This window comes from Lissotriton vulgaris, chromosome 2_1, assembly GCF_964263255.1.
Source record: "Lissotriton vulgaris chromosome 2_1, aLisVul1.2, whole genome shotgun sequence".
Taxonomy (NCBI): Eukaryota; Metazoa; Chordata; class Amphibia; order Caudata; family Salamandridae; genus Lissotriton; species Lissotriton vulgaris.
Window position 1 is genome coordinate 1,823,986,054 of NC_141687.1, and position 24,752 is coordinate 1,824,010,805.

Sequence of the window (24,752 nt, forward strand, 5' to 3'; positions counted from 1 at the left end):
CAGCACACATGGAGAGGGAGAGTAACTGCGGCCAGCATGCACGGAGAGGGAGAGTAACTGAGATCAGCACACATGGAGAGGGAGAGTAACTGCGACCAGCATGCACGGAGAGGGAGAGTAACTGAGATCAGCACACATGGAGAGGGAGAGTAACTGCGACCAGCATGCACGGAGAGGGAGAGTAACTGAGATCAGCACACATGGAGAGGGAGAGTAACTGCGACCAGCATGCACGGCGAGGGAGAGTAACTGAGATCAGCACACATGGAGAGGGAGAGTAACTGAGATCAGCATGCACGGAGAGGGAGAGTAACTGAGATCAGCATGCATGGAGAGGGAGAGTAACTGAGATCAGCATGCACGGAGAGGGAGAGTAACTGAGATCAGCATGCACGGAGAGGGAGAGTAACTGAGATCAGCACACATGGGGAGGGAGAGTAACTGAGATCAGCAGGCACGGAGAGGGAGAGTAACTGAGATCAGCATGCATGGAGAGGGAGAGTAACTGAGATCAGCATGCACGGAGAGGGAGAGTAACTGAGATCAGCACACTTGGAGATGGAGAGTAACTGAGATCAGCATGCACGGAGAGGGAGAGTTAATGAGATCAGCATGCACGGAGAGGGAGAGTAACTGAGATCAGCATGCACGGACAGGGAGAGTAACTGAGATCAGCATGCATGGAGAGGGAGAGTAACTGAGATCAGTATGCACGGAGAGGGAGAGTAACTGAGATCAGCATGCATGGAGAGGGAGAGTAACTGAGATCAGCATGCACGGAGAGGGAGAGTAACTGAGATCAGCATGCACGGAGAGGGAGAGTAACTGAGATCAGCATGCATGGAGAGGGAGAGTAACTGCGATCAGCATGCATGGAGAGGGAGAGTAACTGCGATCAGCATGCACGGAGAGGGAGAGTAACTGAGATCAGCACACATGGAGAGGGAGAGTAACTGCGACCAGCATGCACGGCGAGGGAGAGTAACTGAGATCAGCACACATGGAGAGGGAGAGTAACTGAGATCAGCATGCACGGAGAGGGAGAGTAACTGAGATCAGCATGCATGGAGAGGGAGAGTAACTGAGATCAGCATGCACGGAGAGGGAGAGTAACTGAGATCAGCATGCACGGAGAGGGAGAGTAACTGAGATCAGCATGCACGGAGAGGGAGAGTAACTGAGATCAGCACACATGTGGAGGGAGAGTAACTAAGATCAGCATGCACGGAGAGGGAGAGTAACTGAGATCAGCATGCATGGAGAGGGAGAGTAACTGAGATCAGCATGCACGGAGAGGGAGAGTAACTGAGATCAGCATGCATGGAGAGGGAGAGTAACTGAGATCAGCATGCACGGAGAGGGAGAGTAACTGAGATCAGCACACTTGGAGATGGAGAGTAACTGAGATCAGCATGCACGGAGAGGGAGAGTTAATGAGATCAGCATGCACGGAGAGGGAGAGTATCTGAGATCAGCATGCACGGAGAGGGAGAGTAAATGAGATCAGCATGCACGGAGAGGGAGAGTAACTGAGATCAGCACACATGGAGAGGGAGAGTAACTGAGATCAGCATGCATGGAGAGGGAGAGTAACTGAGATCAGCATGCACGGAGAGGGAGAGTAACTGAGATCAGCATGCATGGAGAAGGAGAGTAACTGAGATCAGCATGCACGGAGAGGGAGAGTAACTGAGATCAGCACACATGGAGAGTAACTGAGATCAGCATGCACGGAGAGGGAGAGTAACTGAGATCAGCATGCACGGAGAGGAAGAGTAACTGAGATCAGCATGCACGGAGAGGGAGAGTAAATAAGATCATCATGCACGGAGAGGGAGAGTAACTGAGATCAGCATGCATGGAGAGGTAGAGTAACTGAGATCAGCATGCATGGAGAGGGAGAGTAACTGAGATCAGCATGCATGGAGAGGGAGAGTAACTGAGATCAGCATTCACGGAGAAGGAGAGGAACTGAGATCAGCATGCATGGAGAAGTAGAGTAACTGAGATCAGCATTCACGGAGAGGGGGTGGAACTGAGATCAGCATGCACGGAGAGGGAGAGTAACTGAGATCAGCATGCATGGAGAGGTAGAGTAACTGAGATCAGCATGCATGGAGAGGGAGAGTAACTGAGATCAGCATGCATGGAGAGGTAGAGTAACTGAGATCAGCATTCACGGAGAGGGAGAGTAACTGAGATCAGCATGCACGGAGAGGGAGAGTAACTGAGATCAGCATGCATGGAGAGGGACAGTAACTGAGATCAGCATGCATGGAGAGGTAGAGGAACTGAAGAAGCAACAGACATGGATAGAAAGACCAACTGAGAAGAGCAGTAGGTACGTACAGAGATAAATGAAATGACAGCAGGAATTAGAGATGGGAGAATATCTAAAAGAATAAGTGGGGCAAAAGGAACCAAGTAAATGAATTTTAGTCTCTGGGACAACTTTGAACAGAAAAACATTGAAGGAGAGCTCAAGCGATCAGTCAGCCTCCACCAAAAGATATCATGGCATCAAGTCACCTTTAACATAAGAATTTGCTCAACATTTACCAGAATGAACTCAAGAGCTCACTCAACTTACAGCATTCCTTCTGAACGGGGTTCATACACAAGCACCTCACTGACAGTCAATGGTGGCTACTGCCCCATTACGCCAGGCTCTGGGAAGGCTGATAACTGGGGAGGGAAGATGTACCTCAGTATGCGTGACACATTGTAGCATTCTGCCTGAGTCCTCTTCCTCATAGTTAACCCTAGTGTCTGTGAAGACCGCCAAGGACATCCTAACCCATCTCCACTGACTAACACTGCCATAGAGCCTCGTGTTATTTGCTTTGTAGCATTTTACCATGCAAGCATCATATCTGTGTTTGGACAGTGGCGGAAGGCATCTACTGTGAGGGGTCAAACAAAATTTTAAAAAACGTACTGGATCGTGATGAGGACGTCCTCCTCACACCACCTCTTCTGCTGGGACTGAAGTGCAGGCCCCAGCAAACTCTCTCTAAAAAATCCTGGCTAGGTCAAATACTGCTGACCAGCAAGTGAGCAGTGCCCTGTTTGGTGGGAGCAGCCTCTGTCTGCGCTCCCGAGGGTGCTGGATGCTTGCACTTGCTCTCAACCTACCTGTCTCAAGACAGCTGGTTTGAGAGGTTTAAAGTGCGCATATCTGGCCTGCCGGCGCAAGATGACCGGTCAAAGGGACATGCACACTTTATGTGTTATCAAAAGAGACTAGCTTAAATATGACCAATATTGTTAGGACTCTGATTAGATTTGTCATGGGCACCGCGTTGGTGAGTTCATGAAGCCCTCACCCACCAACCTGGTTGGTGGCATGCTTCATCATCGGGCCCACCCAGTGACACCTAATGTGTCCCGGGTGTGCTGCGACGCCTGATTACAGCGGAGCTGGTATTTTACTGAAAGTGCAGTGTCAGGTGTAAAGTGAAGTGTGAGTTAAAACGGCTTGGCGAGGGTCCCAGTACCCGAGGGTAAATTACATTTTAATAACTGGGCCCCCGTCAGCGGTTAAAATAAGGCTTCGGGATGTTTAAGGGAGGCGAGTTACTACCTCCTACATCCATTAGTTGGCCGACATGTTTCAGCCAGTGCCTTAAACTAAATCTTACCCGCTTGATAATATTACGTCAACCATCAGCTTACCTACAACCTGGATAAAGTTACATTGACCATCGACTGGGCCAATAACCCAGTTATACTAACTAATAGTGCTGGAACCCCTCAAAGGGACAATGGATTAGGGCAGTGTTGGGTCCTCATGCCACTACTTTTCATTCCTTATTTAGCAGATTTTACTGAATGTGTTCGAGGCACTCACATTTCCCTTCTTAAATGAATGATGACTCTAATACTGAACTTGTATTTGTGGATGATGCAGTCTTTATTAGCCGGACACTACTTTGGCTTCAGTTCCATGGGCAGTTGTTGTCTGAATATTCAAACAGCAATTAATTTATAGGAACAGTGATTTAAACCAAGGTTCTACTTTTGGTACTGTCTTGTGTTGAACAAGAATCCACCTGGAGGAAGAAATCTTGTTTTAGCTAACTTTCATTAAAGCATCATGGAAAACCAAGTTGCAAGCTCAGAAAAAGCCCTTGTGGTTGCCTTTGGGCTGCTTCGCTTTCATCCATACTAATATAATAAAGAGAGAGCCCAAACCTTTTCTGGCGGGTAATCTCAGGAACCACAGCACCAATCACAACACCCAATACATCGTTGGAAAGGGCAGTTGCAGCAGACGGACATAGGCTATGCAGACGCCCACCATATACATTTAAAAGGTAAAAGAACCGTGCCAGCAAAGTAATCCCTTGTGGGCGTGTCTGCGTTGTGCTGTGGGCATGTGCTGGGGGCGTGACAAACGCTGGAGGCGTGTGGTACTTTCCGCCCTTCATGCCATGTCTCATATCGTGTGCTAATCCCACCCTGCTCCCTTTAAATACCCCTGCACCCCATAATCATAACCCACCCTTACTCCTTAAAATACCCCAACACTCTTAAACACTAACCCATCTTAACCCTATAAATATACCCTGTACCCCAAAACGCAAACCTATCCCTAAACCCTAAAAATACCCCTGTGCCCCTAAACCCAAACCTAGCCTTGAACCCTATAAATACCCCTGTACCTCAAACCCCAAACCTACCCCTGAACCCTAAAAATACCACTGTACCCCAAAACCCAAACCTACCCCTGAACCCTAAAACACCCCTGTACCCCAAAACCCAAACCTAGCCCTGAACCCTTAAAATACCCCTGTACCCCAAAACCCAAACTTAGCCCTGAACCCTAAAAATAACCCTGTACCCCAAAACCCAAACCTACCCCTGAACCCTAAAATTCACCTGTACCCCAAAACCCAAACCTAGCCCTGAACCCTAAAAATATCCCTGTACCCCAAAACCCAAACCTAGCCCTAAACCCTTAAAATACCCCTGTAATCCCAAACCTACCCCTGAACCCTAAAAATACCCCTATACCCCCAAACCTAGCCCTGAGCCCTAAAAATACCCCTGTACCCCAAAACCCATTCCTATCCCTAAACCCTAAAACTACCCCTGTACCCCAAAACTATATCTGAACCCTTAAAATACCCAAACACCCCAAAACATATACCTCAGTACCCCAAAACATATACCCCTATACCCATACTTACCTTATCCAAACATTTAAAAAAAAACATGCTTTTACCATTCATGCATTTACAACGAATTTCGTTGTAAATGTATTTGTGGTAAAAGCATATAAAATGTAATTCCATGCGTTATAATGGCATTGCGGAGTCATTGTTCTTTCGTAATGAAAGTGTGCGGAGTGATGGTATGCGGAAAGAAAGTTGAGGAATAATGGGTGTTTACCCTCCCCCGGTAAGTACATTGGTGGCACGGCGGCCCACATCTCCAGCAACATACTCATATTTTTTCACAACCCATTTGAAAAATGTACAAGTCTCTCTCATTGATGGCCAGCACCGACATACACTTTTAGACACACCTCCCGCCACAAGTTCTAGAATTGAGAACTTTAGAGCTGGGGAGCTACGTTCGAATCTCGGCATCAGCTTAACATCCTGTGATTCCAGGCAAATGGCTTTGTCTCCCCGTGCCTACCACTAATGAATGTGTTCTTCTGTAATGTAAATTGTGCTCATGCCATGTGGTCGAGTTTGCGCTATATAATATTGCAAGGAAAAATAAAGTAGGTAAACTCGAGTTCACACACTACTGAACGCGCACTCTTAAGTGCATCAGCAGTGCACTGTGAATCGGAGCGTTTCACAGGCCTGTCACAGATAAGAAATGCTATCAAAACGAAATCCTACAAAACAATATACTACTGGCCGGCAGGAATTCATACCCGGACAACGTCGGGACGGGCTGCTAGTAGCTTATACAGTGGAAACACCAAGGACTCTTTGCTTCTCCTATATAAATGTGATGCCCATTTTGAACTATGGATCACCTGTTTGTGCTTGGGAGAAAAGCAGAGTTTTCCCCCACCTATCACTTTCTCCCCAAGATTCCCCTGAACACACAATATTTTGTGCCCCTGACCTTTTACAATGTATGAATTCTTTAAAATGTTTTGTTCTTCCTTTCCTGCATCCATATCCATTCATGACCCATCTTTCACCAAGCTCACCCCCTCGTATACCCATTAAAATGTTAACTGTCTCCATAATGGCAATCCCTTTAGGGCACCCATCTGTTGTTCTTCGTCTCTCCCTTAACACATCCTTATCAATCTGCAGCTACATAATCTATCTACACTTTTTAACTATCTTTATTCCCTCGATCTTCCCTGAATATTTCAAGCATGCCCTAGCATAGGGCTTTCTGATGTTGCAAAACCTATTCTCCATCCATCAATACTTGAAGACGATACTCCAACAAAATATTGTGTAAAAAACATTGTGAGACACAAATATTGTATCAAAAATATTGTTAAGTCTAGAATACCATGGGACAGAATATATATGGTAAGAATATCGTTTGTAAGTCTTTATATCGTTTTCTAAAATTTAGTTGTACATAATATTATTGTGTAAGTATTTAGCTGTGTTTTATTTATTTTTTTATTTGATAATAAATTGTCAGTTTTTTATATTTTATGCCAATTTGATATTTATTCTTTTAGTAGGCTGTTGGGTTTGTAAGGGAAAAGAGTGGTACACATTCTATATATTTGTTTTATAAGTTTGCATTTGTTAATTAGATAATAAAATATGTATTTTGCTTAGTTATTTAATAGATAATTGTAACTGTTGTAATCATTTGTAACTGTTCATTGGATGATTGTGTTAATTATTTAACTGTGTTTAATAATTTTGTTATCAATTAGTTATATTATGTTTGAGTTTTATTTTTGTTTAAAAATTGTTTTATAATATTTTAAATAGCATGTATTGTATTCCTACTGTTGCTCAGGTTGTAGTGGGAATAGTAAATCTTATCCCTTAAAAATCCACAACTTTGCCAACTGTTGTTTACGGGTATAGTGGGAATAGTAAATCTAACCCCTCTAAAGTCTAACACTTTCCCTACTGTTGCTTATGTGTGAGTGGGAACAGTAACTCTGACTCCGCCGAAGTCCAGCACTTTCCCTGCTGTTGCATACATTGGAGCATAAATAGTAAATCTGACCCCTACAAAATCCAACACTTTTCCTATTGTTACTGAGGGTGGAGCGGGACTATTAAACCTGACTGGTCTAAGGTTCAACATTTTCCCTACTGTTACTCAGGTTGGAGAAAATAAGATTATAAAAAAAAGATTTACTATGTGAAAATGTGCAACAAATCATAGCTTGTGAATATTGGCTAGGATATATTCCTCTATGGGTCTGTGAACACTCAGGACTCTTATTCGGACTTGGGTGGTGGAACACCATTTGCCCAGGTCACCACTCTTCCTTCTACTACTCATCACAATCACAGGCAATGTGTCTCCCAAATTTAGGAGACTTCCTCCAAAATGGTGCACTGGAAAATGTCAGCAGGTTGGCAGTGGTACAACTGAGCCACTGTCTAGGTTAGTAATGCAGCACAGTGTGGTTACCTGGCAGGACTTAGGGCTGACAGTCACCAAAAGTGGGGAGTTCAGCACAGGGAAGTCCCAAAATTCCTCCCAAGCTTCCACACATTTATGGTGATATGGGGAAGGTGGTGGCATTCCAGGGTTCTACAGCACCTAGGGGCAGTCAACTAAGGTATTCTACCCAAGGCACAGCGGCACCTCAGAGTCTATAGCTTGAGGATTTCCATGGATTCTTATATGTCCAGGTGGGGTGTATGGACACACTCAGGAGGAGTGGGGACATCCAAGTTATTTTCTATTTCAAATAGTATGCATCCTTGTCCTACACCTTGGGCCTTGAAGAGCCATAGAGGATCCTCCTAAAGCCTGCTGTTCATGTCTGTCAGGCTACAATGGGAATTCTCAGAACTCTTTAAGTCCCAAGGGGTGAGAAAATGCAGGTTTCTACCTGCTGCCAGCTCCGAAAAGAGCTGGGCCATCAGCCCCACACCCCACTCTATTCCCATTCTGTCTCCAAACTTTGAAACAGGAGGTGAGTGTGCTCCTGGCTTGGAGTGCCCGACCACCTCCAGAATGGAGGACACAGCGGACAAAACCCAGCATTGATTGACTTATTTTCATGGAATTAACATGATTCTCTCTCCCATAAATATAAACTGAAAGTAATGCATGATATATATATATATATATATATATATATATATATATATATATATATATATATATATATATATATATATATATATATATATATATATATATATATATATATATATATATATATATATATATACATACATACATGCATACTTTTGGTCTTTTTCTATTGGCTTTGCATTTACCTGAACTTTTATTTGTTCCTCTCTTTCAAATATGCTTAGCTCCTGACACTTGACTTACATTATGATATACATTCTTCTCTTAATGTATATACATTTTACTTTCCATGATTTTATTTGGCCTGTATCACGTTTATTAAACCACTATACTTACATTCTTGACTCTCCGCTCTTCTGATGAGAACACTTGTGCTGAGGCTAGTTATGAGAGTAATATGTCATCAACCTAAGAGCACCAACTGACAAACTCAAAATGGATAAACCCGAGGTGCTGCTGTTCGTTGGCCCACCTTCTGCTTGGTCCTCAGGATGGTGGCCTTTTAAGTTTAGTTCCATCCCTATCGTTTGCAACTCTGTTAAGAATCTTGGTGTTTTCTTTGATACCTTACTTCACTTCTCAAGTGCAAAAAGTGGTGTCTAACTGCTTTTAGTATAATTATTCTATTTGCAAAATGCTACATTGCTCCCTCTTGATAGTCACAAAAGTATAGTCCAGGTCTTTATTTTTCTCACCTCATCTGGTGAGTGGTGTGGCTCACTGGTTAGAGGCGGCAGACCTGGAAGCTGAGGACGGCCGGGACCAGGGTTCAATTCCCGACACGGCAGGGTCGTGGACCAGGGTCAGCGGACTCGATAATTCTCACCTCGGTGCCTACTCTAACCAGGGATCACACTCGGCAACTCTGGGCATTAGCTTGCCTCATCTCCACATGGCCCCCACATACGCTGGGGATGCCTGGTTTCACCTTGGAGATACCCAGTAGGGACCATCTCACAGGGAAAGCCAGGGCGGGTTCCCCAGGGTCTACAGCGCGGAGATACCCCATGTGGGCGCTTTACAAGACATCATTACATTACATTACATCTATAGTAATTCCCTATGTTTGAGGGCTCCATCCTGTCTGATGAAGTAGCTTCAGATTGTACAAAACACAGCAGAATTTTTTATTTTAGAATTATTACAGTGAGCTCCAGCCTTGTCACTCCTTGTACAATTACACTGGCTCATAATTCGCCATAGTATCTCCTTCAAAGTATAGTATTGCTGCTTTCATGCCTTTTTAAGGTTCTACTTCCTCGTATTTTAAATCCAAACTCAGGCCCTATGTTCCTGGCTGCATTCTATGACCTTCTACTGAAGACCTCAATATTACTTCTAAGATCAACCAGGTCAAATCTGGAGCAGTGCTCTTTCTTATCTGAGTCCCAGACACTGAAATAAACTGCCTCTTAGCCCTAGGAAGCAAATAAGAAAGTATAAACGAATTTCTTTCCACAAGCAATGTCTGATGTCTGATGTGTACTGTGTCCACCAAGCACTAGGGCACCCTCTTGGAAATGATGTGATTTATAAGATCCCCAGTCAATCATTCAGTCAGTGCTTAATTTGAGCAGGTGGTTTCTGGTGCTCAGCGCCAGTTCTTAATTCTCAACACCAGCACTAAAGGCAGTCCAACACATGGAGGCACTCGTTAATTTTAAGAAGGGCAGAAGAACAGTGTTTAATAAGTCACAATACAGTAAAAATAAATAACTCCAGCACCATTCCTATAGCTTTGGGGACCTGGAATAGTCTTAATTGTCACTTTGGAGGAGTGTGATACATAGTAGTTATGTTGGTACTGTCATTGGCAGCGCTGGCATGGGCAATGGGTAGTGCACGTTGCAGTGGCCACTCGAGAAGGGCCCTAGAACCTTTTTTTATACAAACTAAGCACTGCATTCAGTCGAGGTCAGTCTAAACCTAAGAAGATTATGGGCCTGACCGAAGAAGGCTATAGAGTCTCTCTGGGACACAGTATCTCGCAGGCCCAAAAAATTATTGGAACACTAATAGGTTTCTCTGATGGAACATACAATTTAGCTGCTGGCAAATCCCCCGTTAGGGTAAAGGTGGGTGTTTGGACATCTGTGATGTATGAGCTAGGCTTTATAAACCTGGATCAGATGAAGTGACAGTGATATTCCTCTTCTGTCAGAAATCATTAAAATCAACCCCAATCGGACACTTGGACCTCTTTATGAGAGCTCCAGAAAAGGCCCATGGAAACGCTACAAACCTTTCATGTTTCCCCTATTGTCTGGGGAAAACTGCAAGGGTAGAACGAGTAATTACAGCAGAAATTAGGCCTTGGAGTTGCCAATTTTCCTGTACTTCTTCCTTCCTCAAAGGATTTTCATTGTTCAACTCTTAATCCCTGTTAATTCTGCAGCCCGCACCGACTCTTCAATGAAGACCCTTACAGCATTGCCCCACCACCCAGAATTAGCGGGGTCAAACCCATGGGAGGGGACCGGGAGGGGCTGACCAATACCATATACACTGCCCCTCTTAATGTCTTAACGTTTTACAAAATACAATTAAAAATAATGTGATAATGCTGAATTGTGCCCCTACCGCCAAGAGCTGCAGAAAGTTCTGTATTGTTTTGCTTATGTAAAAAAAATAGGCCGTAAAACCACAAGTTAACGCACTACGACTGAAGTATCGCAATGTTCACTGCTAACATGTATGCTGTATTGTATATATGCGTGTGATATCGACCAGATACGTGAACCAAGTACCACCTATGTACAAACATTACGGTGAACTGATATGTACCAAGCAATCGCTGCCCGCAACAGGTAGACACATTGGAGATATGCTATATATGTATATGCATAAATGTCCTTTATATCAAATGCTAATAAAAAAAATCGTTTAAAAAACTATTCTACACCCCTGGAGTTATAGTGACATCTACTTTCATTACCCCAGGTAGGGCTAATGAGGCCCACAGGGATGGATGTATGCGGCTCTCTAAGGTAACACTTAATGAGTTTAGGCACTGGAGATTTTGTGTTAGTCCTGCGCTGTGTTAGACTCTCCTCCTCGCACACAGATTACAGGCTTCTATCACAGCTCTGGGCTCAGAGTACCTGGGCTCTCAGTGCAGGATGATTGTCCTGTGTTACTGAATCCCTTGCCCCGGTGTTACTTTCTGTTCCTGGGGTGGAACACGGCAGTGGAACATGGAGGTGGCTTGAAGGGTTGAAAGCGGGACTTCGATTTCTGCACCCTGCTCAACTGAGGACTTTGTGTCCGTCCTTCACCGAGGTCATTAAACTTGGACTATATCAGCGAATCAGACAGCTAAAAAAATAACCAACATTTGCAAATCAGGGCAGTTTTCAACAAGTAAAACCAAGGTATGGGCGTCTGTATGCATTTGAGCTCACTGCAGGGAGTGTTTGTGGTAATATCTCAGGAATACAGTCAAAATCCACAGCCGGAATACCGGCCCACACACTGTCCTGCCTGTCTGACTGGCCTTTCCGGCACTGCCTGATTGCCGGATAGGCCAGTCCGATCCTGGCTGCTGCAGGCAGAAGTAGGGTGAACAGCCTTTCCCTGACAATCCCAGTTGTTTAACTCCTGTCCCGGCGTCTCGATACTTTTACCAAAATGAAATACATGTCCCAGTTTCGAGGGAGGTTCAGATAGGTGTGAGCACTAAGGGTAAGGTGCTGCTCTTGCTTTCTCTCATCTCCATCGGACCCTCTCCCCAGGGTCGGATTGGGATGAAAAATTGGCCCGGAGACATAAAAAAAAGTGGCCCACAAATGCAGTTCGCAATCATTCACGCGGAAAAAGGCATCCGTTTCGAGTCAGATTTGTTTTTAACTTGCAAAGTTATTTAAAACTTTTGTGTTTCGTGTTTTTTACTCTCATTCCATTGTACAGTATTTGAATGAGACTCCTAACATCAGTCCGAAAAAATTGGCAGAAAGCACCTGAGGCTTGTCTTTCTGGTCGTTGGGACCTGCTGTGGGGGACAAAAGCTTCCTCCTTGTGCCGACGACTTATTAATTGCAATACTCAAAAGACACACCTCTTTCAAAGGTTCACTGACACCTTCTGGGACCCAGGATGGAAAGAGGTGCACCCCATCACATGATGCGGTGGCTGACGTCCTACTGCCATTCTACAAATAACAATTAATGGGCCTAATATGTGTCCTGCTCGGATTACCTCTTACCTGACACTGGAAAAAGCTTGGAAAAATCAGCCCAGTTATATAGAGTTGCTTGAGCCACAGACTAAAAAAAATAGGCCCACAATCTGGTCTCTGCCACTGGCCCTTCGGTCACAGGCCGATTGCCCGCCCTGCCAATCCGACCCTGGCCCGCTCTCCCGCATGCTGCGTGAGACAAGGACAGTGTCCCTCAACCCGCACCGCAGCTGCCTTTTCTCACCTTCTACCACACAGACATGATAGCGGCTCATTCTGTCGTGAACGCCACGTCCTAACCTATCAAACTATTGTGACCTCTCCACATAGATGTAATTGTTTTTATATAGCGCTTACGACTCGTCAAAGCGCTTTTCTGTCGATTAGCACGTTATTTCGGAACCCAAAGGGATTAGTGGTGGAGTAGTATAGGGAAATACTCTGCAGCTCGTTGTCATATGACTTTGACAAAATATGCACATTTAAAATATGTGAACAGGGTATATTGTTGTCAGGTTTAAAGCGAAGTATACCTAGCAGTGGCTGCAACTGTCGATTGGCGCACCCTCTGCTATCACTGCCATTTTGTAGTCCTACTTCTATGTCTAAAGTCTGTCCGGTTTTTGGTTTCTTAAATCTGCTCACCCTAGGCATGCTCGGCGGCCTGGGACACGCACGTGCGAGGGAGAGCCCCCAGAGGACGAGGCTAGTCTAGCTGAGGGATGAACTTGGCAGCGGTGCAGTGCAGCCCCGCGTTCATTGACTCAGTTTAGTGCCAACAAAAAGTTCAGCAAGGCGTTGGCAGCAGGCCCTGCTCTCGCGAGAGGCACAGGAACGCTCCGAGATAGGTCCTCCTCGTGCAAGCCACAGTCTCCAGACCCCTCCCCCCTCCCATGCAGTGACCTGAAACTAACCTACGCTTCTGCCGCCTGCGCACCCGGAGCTATTTTTAGGCCCTTCTAATGTTTTCTTGGTTGTGTGCCTTTGACCCCTGCTTTTATGCTGACCATTTCTAAGTATCTCCTCTTTTGCCAATGAAAATAAAATATCTGTGTTTTCACATCTGTATTTTTTAATGATTAGCGGGGTATCCGTTCCAAGCACAGGGCCTGCTGTTTTCGGAGTCTTGGCGCGGGACTCTTCAGGAATCTTGATGTAGGAAAGAGCCCCCACTGCCCCCCACCCCCCAACGTTTACTAGAAGGGCTCACGGAATCGCTTGCACTAAGGTCGACACTGCTGCTTCAGAATGAAGGGACCTGGAGTAACAGGCGAAGCCAGCCTCCCCAGGTGTCTTCGTGATAATGGAGCAGGCCAAGGACAAGTTAGGGGATAGAGGAGGGGCGGGTCAGGGATAGGGTAATTAAGGACAGGGGGTCGGGAGTCCATCACTGAGCTGACCATGTGATACAACCTCAACTGTGACAAAGCGTCACACATCAATAAGACAACCTAAACAGCGACTAAAAAATTCGAAATGAATGTGGAGTAATGAGGCTACTGCCTCCGCATCCAAAAACTCACCACTATCAGAAGGAATATGACAGACGAAAACAAGACACAGACAGTTCAGCCTCTTGCTGACTCCTACGGACAGAGAAAACAATAAGACACCCACTCACCCTACATTATCGTGCTCGTAGTGAGGGTTAAGGCACGCCACAGTAGGACAGAGTTTGTACTGACACGGGTAAGGCAGAGGTTGGGGTGATGGTTTAGTGAGGTGTGGGCGTATTCACCTCTGGAGGGGAGGGGTTGGGGGGAGCCCAGGGGGAGGTTGCAGTGATGGTTGAGTCAGGTGTGGGCGGGGCGTTAACTGGGCCCGCAGGTGCTCAGCACAGGCAGTTTTAAAAGCAGGTGTCGAGAAGGGTCCCTATCGGGCTCTCCATTTTTGCCATCACTCTCCTGGTGAAAAAAAAAATCTTATCTCTGCAGCAGTGCCACCCTCCATTGCCTTTTTGGTAACTTCGAAGAGACTGGTTAAAATTCTTTGAATGAATGATTGAAGGGAATCTTGTATCGCGCAACTTAGCCCAAGGGCATCAAGGCGCCTAAGCAGTCCAATGATATGTAGTTACCGATAAAGTACTTTACAGATACGCTTCAGAGAAAAGCCAGGTTTTCAGTGCTTTGCGGAACAGAGCCATCGAAGGTTGCCCCAGGATTTCGGGAGGAAGAGAGTTCCACAGCCTGGGTACAACCGAGGTACAGGCTCATCAATTCAGAACTGATGGATTGTCATAGTATATAGCTGTTGCTTATGCAACTAACAACCATTGACAAATACAATTGTTTTGGCTTGCTGAAGGTGTAATGTTATTTGTTATATTATATATCTGGATGAATGAACAAGTCGGGTGGCACACAGTGCAAAGCACAGATTTTTTTGCTTATGTGTTTTAAGCCACGCCCGTAATTACATTGCCCCCCCCCCCCCAGTTTATTCAATCCACTTAAAGCCCTGGGTGTGGGTGTATCCACCCCTCGGGTGGGGGATGAGGGGAGCAAGGGGGCAGGGAAGATGACATTTGGGGCTTTGGAGCCGGTCAAGGCGGCTTCATTTGGGGGATGCTGGGTATGGTGAGAGAGGGGGACTAGGGGGAATGCAAGCGGGTGGGTGAATCAAAGATGAAAGAATGAAGTTGGTGTATGGGGACTTGGTTGGGGAATGGTTGGTACATCTTGAGAATTGTTTATGGAAAAGGGGTTTGTCAAGAATTTGATGTACCTACGAAGTTGATAATATGTTAAAGTTGTTTTCAAGTTAAGAAGGCATGAATACAAATCTGTCCTAATAAAGTGGCATTTTACGCTTCAGGTTGGGTGTGGTGTGTGAATATTTCCCAATATGCTGGAACCTACAACCAACCTCACACCGCTCCGGCTGGACAAGCACTAAATTTCCCCCAATTCTGATTCCATGTACACTTTAAAACCCTACCCAGTCGTGGACAATGTTACGGACCCCTCGTGCTTTAAAATGCACCACTTGACACATTTCCGTAAAAGTACATGTCAAGTTACAACTAACACTGTGTGTCATTACAAGTCCCCAATCTCATTGCCCCTTGTCTGTTTAACTGACTGGGCCTGTGTCGATGTCTTAGTCGGAATGAGGCTATGCCATCATGGCCACCTTTATACAGATCAGCATGATCACTTTGGGTGCTCAGCTTGAAAGTTTTGGGGTTCACTCTGTAAGTATGGGTCCACAAGTGTTAGCACGCAGGGATATGGTCAAAAACAGGACTGGCTGATTTTGACCATCAGCACTTGGATCCATCTGGCAGCTACCTTCTCCTGGCTGGTGGCAGGGGTCCTGCTGGTCCCACCGATGGGAGGCTCTAGAGTGGTGTGACCGGGGCCACCGCACAGGGCGCTGACTTGGGGGGCTGCCGTTTTCCCCCAGATATATTATGGAGTTAAAAGCACATGTTGCAGTGTTCTTTGCCTACAGCTAATTTCCACAACAGTAAAAATGTCAAGATAACTTTGCTGATTAATGGACCTGCTGGAGAGAGATGGAGTTTTAGTAGAAGCTTTGACTCGCCGTAAAGTAGAGCAGTGGGTTAACATGCCTGCTGCAAACAAGGTGTACCATACTGATCACAGAAGTGCATATAATGTAAATAGTTCAGTGGGTTACCGCTTTTGTCAGAGATCCTTTAGATACTTGCAGTTTATTAGTTAAAATACGAATATAGACCAGTGAGCTATAACTGTCATCAATGAGAGCTTGCAGAAATGCATCTGAGAGTGGTTACAGAGACTTGAGGGACACTGTTAAAGGGTGGTATTGAGGGAACGGGGCGGAGGTGATCACTGGGGGCTTCAACAAACATTGCTGCACCGGGCGCTACCAACTCTAAAGCCGACCCTAGCCCCAACTAGCCGATAGACTGCGGGGTTGGAGGTTGAGAGGCGGATTTCCAGTTCACAGCACAGACCCCGAGCCCCTTCTTAGCGGAGCTGCTCCCCCGTCAGCCTGAGTTCATGAAAAAGGCCGCTCTCTCTGACTGAAATGCGGCCTCCGAGAGATAACACGCCAGGGCATCCTGTGGCGGAAGTCGGAAGCTTTCATCCCTCGCAGAGAGGCCCTCGCTCGCCCCGTGAACAAGAGTCCCTCAGTGCCCCGGACCGAGATGCGCACCAATTAAAGACTAATTGAACTTCATCCGCCCTCCCCCACAGAGACAAGGGCGATATTCAAGTGTGGGCCCCAACATCAGAGGGGCCGAGAACGGGGGCAGCACAGAAACCGCAGTAGTCACCACGGCACAGCCCCGAAAAAAGGGAGCGCCTACTCCCGCTTCAGAGAGCGCTCAGAGGTCTGACAATGGAGGAGACAGATAACTAAACAGAACTGCACCAAGCGACTAGGGAAACAGCACCGATCACTCAGTGCACCAAGAGACCGCCCACACCAGAGGTGAGGTCATTCACCCGAAGTGTACCAGGAAACCCGAGATAGACCCAGAACCAGAGGAGACATCTTACACCAACAGGAGAGGACACTCGCCCAGAAGTGTGCCAGGCTTCTTGAGACAGCCCCAGAACTAGAGGAGACATCTAACACGCACAGAGAGTACGTATCACTTATCTGGAAGTAACCGGAGACTTGAGACAGGCTACAGAATCAGAGGCCTCTGACAACCAAAGGAGAGAAATGGAGGATCCTGCTGACACCCAAAGAGGTGACCTGTCATTCAACCGGGAAACACCAGCATTCAACCGGGAAACACCAGCAGACCTGAGACATCTGATAACCAGAGCAGCACTCAACCAGAAAAGGAACAAGATAGAGCAAACCAAACTGCATCTGCCGCCCAGAGGAGCGAGGACATAACTAGAAATTTCATAACATGAGAGATATACCTGAACAGTACCATTTTGGGGGAGAAAGTCCACTGCAGTGGTGGCTGCCTCTATTTGGGGGTGGTGGGTAAGGGTAGTTTGGGGGATGGGGAAAAAACATTACCTTCTTCGCCCCCACACGTCTCTCCTCCATCCTCGCTCTCTGCCACCGGAAGCACCCAGGCTCCCAGACTCTCCGAGAAGTGTCGTGATTTGTCTGACCAGCCTGTTTGGCCGCTCAGGCAGTCATTGGGAGGCTGGGCAAGTTCTCCATGGGGCTGTGCAACACAGCCCAGTTGAGAACATGCCAAGTGTGCATGACTGTTTTGCCGGCACTAAAGTGCCGGCCAAGCCATCATGCGCACTTAGGAAACATCACTGAAACAGAACTATACCAGGAGACAGCACACCAAATGGAGGAGACCTTTCACAACTAGAGGAGACATCACTCAATCATGTGAGTCAGATGTCAACTAGAGGAGACACCAATGAACCAGAAAAGTAAAAAGATCCAGGCCACAGAACCAGAGGAGAAATCGCTGAACCAGAGGTATACCATGAGACAAACCACAGAACCAGAGAAGATACCACCAAACCAGGGGAGACATTTCACAACCTATGGAGAGGTGACTCAACCAGGAGTGCGCGAATAGACAGCCAACCAACAGTGGAGACATCAGACTACAAGAGAAGATATCATTTAATCAGAAGTTTGCTAAGAGTATCAAACAGTGTGAGGAGGCCACTGAACAAGAGGTGACATTTCAAAACCAGAGGGGAGATCCCTCAACTAGAATGTATCAAGGAAAAACACGATGACCTACATATATCGCACAACATGACAACTTGCTGCACATAATAAGCCATCTCACATTTGGTGAGAGAAACACTGTGAGAGAGATAAAAAAAACACACTAGGAAACACCTCCCCCGCAGGGGGCATCACTGCCAAAGAAGTGTACCAAGTGCTTCAAGAAAAAGTTTGCTAATCAGCGGGAGACATGTCGCAGACAGAGGAGACATCTCAGAACCAGCCGGCAGGTGTCCCTGTAAGAAGATCACTTGAGCCTTCCTCCTAACAGATGTTACTTTAGCTGCACACCCAAACCTAGCCAGCAGGTGTCACTACCGCAGCAGCGCTAGTACTGGTAACTGGTAAGAGCTTGATGCACGTACTGCTTTGAGTTGGTGCACAGACAAAGGGGAATTCAAAGAAGATACATATATATGCACATTTGGGAAAACTTAATTTTGGGTCTAGGATTAGCGGCAACATATAAGGTACACACATAGTAATGTAAAATATATTTACAGCAATTCGAAGCCAATGAATGCTAGTGCAAATGGCCACTGCCCAATACATGGAAGATTATCCAAGCCTGGCGTAAATGCATAAAGGCAAGCTCAATAGGATGTTTTCCGTGAGAGACAAGAGACAAGATCCAAGATGTGTCAGGGCTGCATCACCAGACACCAGCATGTGAGAGTGAAGTCTTTGGTTGGCATTATGCCTCAAGCAAATTATTCTGTGTATGTGAGTCTTTGTAACCTGAGTCTTTGTTTGGTACATTCGTGCCCAAAAAAGGAGTTGTTGTTCAGATGACTGGAATACATACACCTTCCAATCACACCAGTCAGCTCCGAGTTAAATTAGGAAAAGCCCACAAAAATGTTGGTTATTCAGTGGAAATAGACTTTTACAATTTGAATAATTCTCACTTTGACTGGCAGGTGCATCAGCGCCAGCCCCCCTCCCCCAGGGCAATGCAAGTCGTTAATCCATCCAGTCAGTTCTTTCTTTCGGATTATGGATTCAGCAGGACATAGCAAGCTTTCTAGAAAGTCCACCAGGTATGTGGCCCATTTCCTCTTTCACCTGCACCTAGTCAGAAACAAAAACTTTTCCTGGATTCTGACCTGCCGGCTTGAAGTGACTGTCGCCCAGCAAAGCAGCAGAGTAAATAGTGACATCACCCGCAAGACCTGAGCAGTGCTACCAAGAGGGAGACTATGGTGCTGCGCAGCGAACTATACTAGCCACATTATAATGGGATTACACTTCTGCAGCGCTGCAAGGGTCAGGTGCAGGTGGTGACACCTCTGACAGGCAGTCCCAAACCTGCAATAAACACAACTGCTTCTTGTGGACTGAAAGTCACTGAGGGAGCCTCTCCTCTGATGGCCATGGTCTGAGGCAAGGCCACTGACCCCCACCAGAGGTCAGGCCTCCTGAGCGCTGCACGCGCATCCTGGGTTGTCCTTCAGCCAATGGACTGCCATGAGGAATGGCTGAGGTCCAGCAGAGCTGCACCTTTGCGCTTAGACCAGTGTCTACGAAGAGTAATTGTCTAAATGTTTCAGACAAAGTTACCTGCCCCAAGTAGTTGTGAGACCCAACCAAGACACACCGAGGCAAGCAAAACAAAAAACCTTGCCACGAAGAGCCAAACCAAAGATAATGTCTTTTCCAAATCCACTAATCCTAACCACAAACAGGCCAAAGTGCAAGGCAACCAAGGGGAACCTACAAATCTCTTTTGCAACTGGCAGTAAATTAACAATGGGTGTGTTTGTGTTGTCCCGTGGCCTCTTAATTTCAAGAACTAAGAACCACAGGAACCCTGGGAAATTCTGACAATGGCAGTCAGGAACCTAGATAGGGGTTGCATTCCTCCCACCCTAAAGTGTTCTTTAAGGCAAAATAGTTTTGGGAGGAGGGATTGAGGGAGATGGAGTGAGGCGAAAAAGACCCGGATGAGGAGTAATAAGATTATCAGTAAGAAAGGCATAACTGTGGCACCTCCAGGCAGCACTTCTGATCACTTCGGTGAAAGAAGAGTAGTGGATTTGACTTGCTGTCTGTGACCTGAGAAGAGCCCTGAAGCCTGGACCTGCTCTCCCTCCAGTCTTCAGGACAAAGAAGTGGACTCCAAGGGTCGTCATTCCGACCTCCTGTTAAAGCTATGCAAACTGCTTTACCTAATTCACCTTCAGCCCCCATTAACGGCCTGCAGATGGTACAAAATGCACAGCATGACTGCTGTGATAATCCCTCATAATGATCATGTTTGTCAGCTTCTTATGGTCTTGCATTGGCTGTCAATTAAAAAAAGGATTTTGTTCAAGACTTTGATATTTGCACACCAGGCTTGTAAGGTCTCTGGTCCTCATTACCTTACTGAGAGATTTACACATTACCTTCCTGCGAGGGCTTTGCGCTCCTCGCATAGTTTACTTGATGTGATCCCCGAGATCAAACAGTTGAGAAAAGGAGGTGCCTCCTTCTCCTATCTGGCAGCGCAAGCCTGGAACCGCCGGTTGGTCAAGATAAGCAGCGTAAAAGATTAACTGTCCTGACTGTTTAAGTTGTTATGTGGTTGTACCATGTCTGCTGTTGTTTTGATCCTCACACCAGGACACTCCTAGGAGAGGCTGTGCATGTTAAAAAACTATAATTCATTCAAAGCTAAAGGGAAGACGAAAAGCTACAGGAAGCCTTTTCTTGCAGCTTCTCAGCTGATCAGTGGCAAATGGACCAGGACTGGATCATACTGTTTGACCTCTGCCTGACACCCTGTGAGTCTCTAAGTGCCTCCCCTGAGGTCATGGTTGGCTTTAGAAGTGAAGTCCATCAGTGGATTGGGACTTTAAGGACTAAAGTCAGCAGGTAAAATCTTTCGGCTAGCAAGTTGGTGTATCCGATGCGTGCTCCATTGCGGCCAGCGTTGAATTGCACTTAGGTCCAGTCCTACTGCGACCACTGACCACCATTGGCACTTTGTGCTTCTTAGCACTATTTGTAATTCAATCTTTAAAAATTCATATCTCCGGTTTCCTTTGTTGGATTTTTTTTCATTTTGATGTCATTTTGGTTATTACATTTTACTCTATTTTTCTAACTCATTTTGGATTACAACTTTATTTCTGTTTTAGTACTGCATACATACTTTACGCATTGCCTATAGGTTTAGCCGATCTGCTCTGTGCAATTGCTACCAGGGAAGTTGAGCTCAGGTTTATCTAGTGACTTTGAGGGTTCACCCTGGCAAGAATTGTTATGGTTACCTTGTGGCAGGTACTTACTCCCATTAGCTAATACCCCAATTTCTTACACAGTCACATCTGGCAGCTACAGATGCTACTGCAACCATTGCTGATGCCCATAAGAGATCAAAGGTTATAATAAAAAAAACTGGCTTACAGTTTCATGTTGCCTAGTAATGGAATAAAGTCTTCACCTTTTTGTATAGCTTCAAAAAACATTTCAAAGTCTTTCAGGAGTGATCGGACTGCATATGCCTCATATGACCCAGCTCTAATTGAAAACTGTCATGCAATGTATTGTCTCTTAATTGATGATCCCACTTTTTTGTCCAATGCTTTCTGCAATGAAGCCTCTTCTGATGCCAAAGGTGATGAAGAGGAAAACCAGCTAGAAGTAACTATAGCTTGCGCCCTTGTCATGCACTACTTATTAGCTCACATATTACATCACTCATGACATGTTCGATGACATCATTGATGACATCATTGCGACATCTGAAATTACATTACTGATGAACACACTGTGCATGACGTGGGCGAAAGTTATTGTTACTTCAGTTAACTATAACTGGTGAATTACAGTGTTTTTTTAGGGTGTGTGTGTTTACTTCTCATGATAGTTGAGAAAAACACTGTGTGTATAGGACTGCAAGCCCCACCACTGAGGCCACCTACTTTATTAAACAGATCTGTTCTGTTAATTTACAATTTGAAATAGATCATTACATCTAAAGTACTGGCATCCTGTGGACTCGTTCTTACTACTGCCAATAGAACACACCATGACAAGAATGTTCCCGCAATAGAGGGTCCTGACCTGCATTACCCCTGGGACATTCTCTTTAGAATTGCGGTACTCAATATGGAACTCGTTTATAACCCAGAGTGCCACAACATGCAAACTGAAATCTTCCTTGTGGTCCTGCCATTGTTTCGCCAATAGAAGAACACGAGCCATCTGAAGCTTAGAAGGGAGGGCATGCTGACCTTTAGTTTCTGCCCAATTGAGCAAACAAAGAGCATGCTTCCCTTCACTTCAGGCTGGAAGGCTGCAGCACAAACGCTTATACAATTATAAAATTCAGATCCATCCCTTTTTAGGTCACGCCTAGGCAGCGCTTGCGCTGTCTCTTCGAGACATGCTGTATTCAGGATATGGGCATTAAGCTCTGGCCACTTTCCGCCCATCTTTTTAATTGGCTCCTGTCCCTGTCCTTGGTAAATGGCGGCTTTTCATTGGTCAATAGGCTTAGTAGTCCCCTCTTAGGACCGCCATGTCTCTTCTTGTAACCTTCCATGACGACACACCCGATTACATGTGTTATTACTCCCTAGGTTTTATTTACAGCCTCAAGGCACTATTTTCTTAAAAGGCTCCAAGCAAGACACACACTTGGTCTTAAGCTAGGCTGGCAGTGGTTACTTCGCTGACTAGAACATCTCGCATTTATAGGAGACAATCTATAAATTTACCTTCATCCGCTCCACACAGAGTAAAACCTAATCCGAAATTAATGTAATAATTCTTTTGTCATATTTCAAAGCTATTAATTGTATATATGGACATAGCTATTTGAATGTACTTGTAGTGTTGTCTAGCATTTCATGCATTATGAGCAGGGCCGGACTGGGAACCACATCCGGCCCTGGCAAAGGGCTCCGCCGGTCCACCACTCCCCACTCGGGGGGTTTGGAGGTGCCGCCGAGCTCTTTGCTGGGGTCGGTTTTCAGCCAATTTTGTTACACGGCCGATTTTGGCGCTATGCAGCAAAAACGGCCGTGTAACAAAATCGGCCCCAAGGGGCCCAAAATCAGCCCCCGCCCGTGCGACCCACCGTGGGATTGCCCGGTGTCCGCTATGGCCAGCCCGGCCCTGATTATGAGTAGGGTGAATTTACTGACCAAAAGAGGTCCGCAGTGCTGGTGCCTTGCTCACTATGGGTCTCTAGGAGTAGCTTGCGGTACTGCACCGAGACATGCAGTGCTGGTGCCTTGCACACTAGGGACCTCTAGGAGCAGCTTGTGGTATTGCACCTAGACATGCAGTGCTGGTGCCTTGCTCACTAGGGACCTCTAGGAGCAGCCTCCTGTACAGCATGGAGAAATGCAGTGCTGGTGCCTTGCTCACTAGGGACCTCTAGGAGTCGCTTGCGGTACTGCACCTAGACCTGCAGTGCTGGTGCCTTACACACTAGGGACCTCTAGGAGCAGCTTGTGGTACTGCACCGAGACATGCAGTGCTGGTGCCTTGCACATTAGGGACCTCTAGGAGCAGCTTGTGGTACTTCACCGAGACATGTAGTGCTGGTGCCTTGCTCACTAGGGACCTCTAGGAGCAGTATGCAGTACTGCACTGAGACATACAATGCTGGTGCCTTGCTCACTAGGGACCTCTAGAAGCAGCTTGCCGTACTGCACTGAGACATTCAATGCTGGCTCCAGGCTCACTACACAAGCATTTGCAATGCACTAGGTCTCGCATTACTGAAAGTATGAGCTATTGGCGTTGCATTAATATTTGCAACACCAATACCTTAAACTATCAGAAATGCAACACCTATTGCATTGGAAATGCATGTTAATTCTTATCTCATGGGCAAAGGATGTTTAAGTAATGGGTGGAGTTTGTAAGATCAAGGGAGGAAATGGAGGAAAGACTAAAACTTGATATTTCTTCCAATTTTGATATTGGAGAAATATGTGTGGGAGGTCAGTACAGTTAGGAGTGAAACAAGGAATAAGGGCGGGGGAGGTAACACATTCTTTGGAAAAGCCATACCCCGACTACACATTGACCTAGATGGATTGTGTTGACAACTAGTCCTATTGTATCTGCTACCAGCCTTCACACTACTTGCCATGAGGTAGGCCTAGATTGCTTGGCCACAGGGCCCCCTAACGTGAGACAATATTTTCCCTGCGCTTTGATGCTGCTGAATCATCAGTAAATGGTAAAATCTGAGCTAAACCAGTAACATTGGTGCACTGAGATACAGTCTCGATGCACATACATGCCTGTAAGCAGGTTAAAATAGTGCCTTTAGGAGAATTAAGGACGCTATAGAGTCATGTGTAACTGCTGCAGTCCTAATGTCCAGAGACATTGTAATTATGTGGAGCAATCAATATCACCTATGAAACTCCTAAGTACTCCTTTCAATCAAAAGGATCTGGAGAAAATGCCTAAAAGATTTTCAATGCAAACTGTACTAATCTGTTTTTGCCTGTTTATGCAGAGCTAGAGTGGCTATTTCACAATCACTGTTCTTTAGAACAAGAGCATGGAAAGTAAATTGAGGAGCCTGGAAGGTGAGATCCATTCATACACATACATGTTGCTGGGCTTCAGCTACATTAACAACTTGGTTTTTGCTGTGGAAAGCACAAAAGGTCAACTTTTCAGCATATAGGAATTCTAAATACAGAACTGCGGTTATGTTATCATGTTACAA

The 24,752-nt window shown here is 45.9% G+C and overlaps 1 protein-coding gene across 1 annotated transcript in view; it reads right to left on the minus strand.

The window, feature by feature from the left end:
* Nucleotides 1-24,752, minus strand: part of ADAMTS7 (ADAM metallopeptidase with thrombospondin type 1 motif 7) — a 594,575-nt gene that overhangs the window by 262,238 nt on the left and 307,585 nt on the right. The gene's annotated exons all lie outside the window — the stretch shown is intronic.